Source organism: Gavialis gangeticus, unplaced genomic scaffold, assembly GCF_001723915.1.
Source record: "Gavialis gangeticus isolate Ggan-Ray unplaced genomic scaffold, GavGan_comp1, whole genome shotgun sequence".
Lineage (NCBI taxonomy): Eukaryota > Metazoa > Chordata > Crocodylia > Gavialidae > Gavialis > Gavialis gangeticus.
The window spans coordinates 3,769,848-3,775,361 of record NW_017729009.1 but is presented as its reverse complement, the minus strand read 5'-3'; the positions used below and the strand labels follow the sequence as shown (position 1 = coordinate 3,775,361).

The window sequence follows — 5,514 nt, the reverse complement described above, 5'->3', positions numbered from 1 at the left end:
CAGCCGGGGCAGAGCGCGGGATGGAGCCGCGGCCCGTCGGGGGGGGCACGTGCCCCCAGATCGGCACAGGGGCAGGCTGGGGCCGGGGCTGCGTGGGGCTCCTCCCGGAAGGGACTGGCCCGGGCTGCGCTCGGGGGAGGCAGCGACAGCATCGGGAGGGGGCTACGGGAGGGACTGCAGCCGCTCCCGAACTCACGGTAGCCCCCAGCACCGCGTCCTGGCGCGGCCGGGCCCCACACCCCGCCGGGCATAACCCAGCGCTGCTCCGGCCCCAGCCGCGGAGCCCGCAGCCTCCCGCCCTGCGTACACAGCCTGGGGCATGTGCCCCCCCCGGGCCGCGTGCAGCGGTGGGAGGTACCACCCCCCGGATGAGCTGCTCGGCTCCATCCCATTCTCCACCTCGGCTGGGCAGCGCCTGCCCCGCTCCCTCCCTCAGCCCGGGGGCCTACGGAAGCGGGGCTGTGGGGGGGCCTGCAGCCACTCCAGAATTCACCATACTCCCCCCCACTCCCAGCCCTGCCACCACCCACCTCAAGTGCAGCCTGGCCCAGCCCCTGCCAGGAAGAGCTCAGTGCTGCCCAGGCCCATTACCCCCACCAGGAAGAGCCCAACATAGCCTCCAGCCCCAGCCCTGCACAGATGCGGAGGCACATGCCCACCATGCCCTCCTGGGGTGCACACAGCGGTGGGTGCTGTTTTCTCTTTCTGCCTTGATCTCCCCCCCGCCCTCCGACTTACCTGCTGGGTGGGGGGTGGGGGGTGGCAGCAGCGCATGATAGATCTTGGGTTGCTTTTAAATGCCAAAGGTGATCTCCCACTTAAAAAGGTTGGAGACCACTGCCCCAGGGTTACGCGTACCTCCGGTTGACAACCACTGAGCTAGCACATTACCTACAACATCTGCTCGGTGCTAGGCACACAGATATTACCTGATCGCACACATGGCCCACGTAACTAACTCGGACCACTTTCAGGAAAAATGTCTCAATGCATGCTACATGTAAATTACAACCGCCCAATTTTGCACCATTTGAAATCAATGGAAAAGCTTCCACTGACTTCATTTGTATCCTAATCCCCTTAAGTAGTGGCTGTCTTCCTCTAAGATGACATCCACCTGTGCCACTATATTAGCTCAATAGCATTAAAGATGAGAAGGGTGCTGAGGGACAAACACTGCACAAGTTCAGACTCACTGCAGCAGGGCTGAATGCAGCACAGGCATCAAAGCACACTTCACCCTAGTAGGGTCTGGGATGGATTCAGGTTAGCGGCCTCTGGACACCCAGGGGCCCCAGCTCAGCAGTGACATCAAGGCAGGTAAGGCAGATCCCAGCTGTGCACATCAGGGTACCTGCTGGTGTGGAACTGGACGGGCAGCCAAAGGAAAGCTCAGGGTTCAGGAGTAGGAGCTGAAGCTAACTCAGTCCTCAGATCATGGGAGGGTGCTGAGAAAAAGCCAGGACGGGAAGTGCTGGAGACAGAAGTGCTCCTCTGTTTGTACTATTTGATTAAAGACTCCTAAACTGCATGTAGGGAACAAGGCCAGCGACCTGGTGAGTTTGTGCAACTTTGCCTGTCACCTGCAGATCAGTCTGAAACCCTGGGGAGGGTTCATTGCTTACCTCCCTCTACGCAGAAGAGTTCCCTGGCTACGGAGGAGCCAGAGTCCACCTAGAACAGCAGGGGTTTTCCAACCTGCCTTAGCGAGCAGTTAACTTCCCAGTCCCAACTCCCAATCCCAATGCTCCCAGGCTGAAAGAGTTGGTGGGTCCTAGTATACTATCTCTGGGTTCCCAAGGGCCCTACCTGCTCTATTATCTGCAGCCTCTACCTGGAAGGCAATGGTTAGACTGATAGGAAACTCCCTCATAAAATAGTAAGGTTGAGAAGCACAATTAAGTGGCATGAAACACTTAATGATATAGCCCTAGAACGATGCAGGGTTTAATGAAACAGCTTGGTTGGTTCATCAGACAGCACAGTACCAACTTGCAGCCAGGGAAAGACAATTCAGGGTGAAAAATTGGTGCAAGCAGCCTCACACACGAAAGAGCAGGAGGGTTTTGTCTCGGAGACACTAGCGATGAATGCTGAGCTGAAAGCTCCTGTCCCCATTCCAAAAGATAGCACACAGCTGCGTGCACGAGTGCAGCGATGCTCAAAGCCCTGGTGGGTGATATTCAAAACACTCCCCTTTTTTGGTGTTAAAACAATGGGAATACATATGAAAAAAGGCTGATCTGCACAGCAGGCCCTTTCCTCATGAATAGGCTTGTGTGTGGGCTTCTTTAACTCTGATCTGGAGGGAAGCGAGCGATTCTTCCTGCAGCACTTCACACTGTTGCTGTGCTTCTGAATCACATCTTAAAGGCATCTATTTATTTTCTCCTTCTAGGGCCCAATCCAGATCCCATTTAGGTCCCTGGGAGCCTTTCTGTTGTTTTCACTTAGAGTTAGTATGGCCTCTTGATGTCAGGGCAGCATAAGCCTTGCATTTGTTGACAACCGGTGACAACCAAAACTACCACAAGTGGCCCTGCCCTCAGGCCTCACGTGGAGGCATAGCCTGTAGGGTGACAGAGTTGAACCCCCTTGGCTCATTCAGATGCTGGAAAAGGCTTGGGATTTGCAGCTGCTATGAGCGATGCTTATCCCTCCAGAACCAGACCAAGATTACTGGCCTCATTTCGTAAGAGCCTTGGGAGGATGCTGTGTGGGATTCTCAATGCTGGTGGCCAGTCTAACCCAGAAATCTGGCTTCCTAGGGGCAGAGCTAGACCATTGTCAACTGCTTTTGAAAATCCCACCCTTCCACATCAGCTGAGATCGAGGGGCCATCTTGTCCTATTAGGTGCCTTTGACAACAGCCAGAGCCAGCTGCTCCAAGGGGCTTGCCAGAAGCTTTGTAAGAGGCAGGGCAAAGGTAAACTGCCATCAACAAAGTATCCTCCAAACTCCCTATAGTACACGGCCAACATATGGATCCAGATCCTTGACCCAATTTTGGCCTCCAGACTTTTCCAGGTTGGTCTCCATCTGGCCACATAGCAGCCAAAGCCTCTTTGGCCATCCACAAGCCACCCAGTCCCCTTAGAATCAAAGCTGTTTTAAACAGGGTCTCCCTAAAACTTCTTGCAGCAGGATTGGACTGCCAGCCACCACAATGGAGGTTTGACCCAGCAAGCTGAGCAGGGATGAGCACGTGCCCAGAGCAGAGCTCTCCAGATGTTCCTCTGGCCTTACATGGGGCTGTAATGTTTGCAAGCGACTGAAGCATGAACTGGCCCATTAATACTAGCAGGTGCGAGCAACAAAGGAGGAAGAGGAAAAACCTGATAATCGGGGGGAAAAAATGGCAGAAAGATAAACCTTCCTACAAAAGCGTTGTGAGACAGTATTAATAGTTAACTTGCCCCCTTTGTGGGCTGCCAGGACCAGTGACATGCTAAAGGGGAGATATTTACCTTGCAAAGCAAATTTGTCATTCATTGTGCCCAATTATTATTGTTGTTATTTGCTCTTCGCCTTCTGAAAGATAAAAGGAAAGCATACAAGCCATCCTCAAACTGCAGGCACAGCCTCCCCTATCTCCCTGCCTGCGTCCTCAGAAAAAGAGAGGATGCTAAACACAGCCCTTTGAAATATGGGAGGATAATTGATCCTCTGACGTTGAGAAGCCCACAGAACTCCTAAGGGAGTGCAGGTATAAAAGAGGAGGTGCACCTCCCTTAGTAGCTGGAGAACAGCCGCTGTAGGTGGGGGAGACCTGAAAGAGTTATCTTCAGCACAGTCTCCCTAAGATCCTGTGCAGGTGAAGAACTCAGGAGAAAGAAGCCCACTCTAGTAAGCAGCAAAAGCTGGAGAGAGAGTTGTATTTTTAACAGAAAGAGGAGACCTCCTAAAAAGCAGCAGAGCTGGGAAGATCCTATTTCCCTAGGGAACGGTAAGTTTGATCCTGTGCATGTGGGTTTAACAAGGTACCTGCTATTTGGAAACTGGGAACAATTCAATTCCACTACAGCAAAAGCAGATCTGGTATCAGTGATCAGCTTAATTAGACATAACATCCTCTGTATTGATCAGAAAAGCTTTATGGGCTTAAGTTACCATATGAAATAAGTAATAATTGACTTTTATATGATACATAGTAAATGTTATAGTTATGATACAATAGTAGAATAATGTTATAGACCTTGCAAAAACAGACTGGACATCTATTTGACCAGGTGTAGAACTGACTCCCTCCTGTTACAATACTGATGATGTCCATCACCAAGTAATAGTATTTTAATCATTTAATATGAAACATTCATTTGAGCCATACCAAAAGGGTGAGTTGAAATGTGAAAGACTGTGGCAGGTTGTGCAAAGTCAATTGGAGGATAGCAAAGGAAGCAATTTGACAATGCGTGTCCTTCTCTGATGTGATATTTTACAGTGTAAACATCTGAACTTTACAGGACTGTGGAGTGGTGAAGGCTTCATTGCATTGGTGTAGTGCGATTTTCAGGATTGATTTCAAGGTCCCAGAAACAGGATAATCTCATCTTTCCAATTGCCGTTTCAAAAATACTACAGCATTAAAACTGTCTTTGGGGTCCCAGGTAGCTGCATTGGCTAATCTTTTGTACTTGCATTAAGAATTTTTCATTTCAAAGTGATTTCTTTTATTATTCTCCCCTCCTCCCCTCATTCGCTGCTAGAACGGAAAGTGGAGAATTGAAATGAAGACCATTAGGAGAGGGCTAAGATTTTGCAGGACTGTAAATCTGGCAATATTTAGACAGACACCTAACAATCCTCCGACTTGCCTTGTGAAATATTTAAGAAGCAAATAGGACTTTAGTTCCAGGTCCCCTCTAAAAGGGCTGGAAGAAATACCAAGGGAAAGAGAGTGAGATTGAAAGAGAGGACTAAGGGGACACAAACGGAACGATGAGGGAAAGAGCAGACAAATGGAGAAGAGGAAAAAGGGAAGACCAGGAGGTAACAATAGATAAAGGAATTGAGAGGGTGGAAGCTTCGTGAAATTCTTGGTAGGGAAAAATCAACCATTTCAGAAGGGATAAAAACCCAGGTCAGGACAACTCCACGGTGCAGAAAGGAGCCAGCTTCAGAAGAAAGTTGAGAACAGGCAATAGAGCATAGGAAATCTTACCGAGAGGAAACAGGGAAGGAAGGGGGACAGGAAAGGGAATGATAGTGGGCTCTCTCTCTAGTTACATCAGTGCTACCTCAACATTAGCCCACTCGTCTGTTCTGATGGCTGTTTGGTGTTTTCCCCCACCTGCGGGGCTGTGACCTGCCAGCACTGCCTTGGGGTTCAGGAGCTTACCTGCAGCTCTTTATCCAAAGCTGATAGATATGATTAGGAACCCATCACTGAGGTACCCGGGGGGGCACATCCATCCCCAGCAATTAGCATTTTAAATCTAAAACCATATGCCTTGTAGCCTTGCCCCAAAGGGGCCTCACGTAAGGATTGTTTATTTAAAAAAAAAAAAAAAAAAA

At 50.1% G+C, this 5,514-nt stretch overlaps 1 protein-coding gene across 1 annotated transcript in view; it reads left to right on the top strand.

Moving 5' to 3' along the window:
- Positions 1 to 3,754: 3,754 nt before the first annotated feature.
- Positions 3,755 to 5,514, top strand: part of GHRH (growth hormone releasing hormone) — a 13,052-nt gene continuing 11,292 nt past the window's right edge. Inside the window, exon 1 of the mRNA XM_019509802.1 lies at positions 3,755 to 3,946. The gene's annotated coding sequence lies outside the window, so the exon portion shown is untranslated. The remainder of the gene's footprint in view (positions 3,947 to 5,514) is intronic.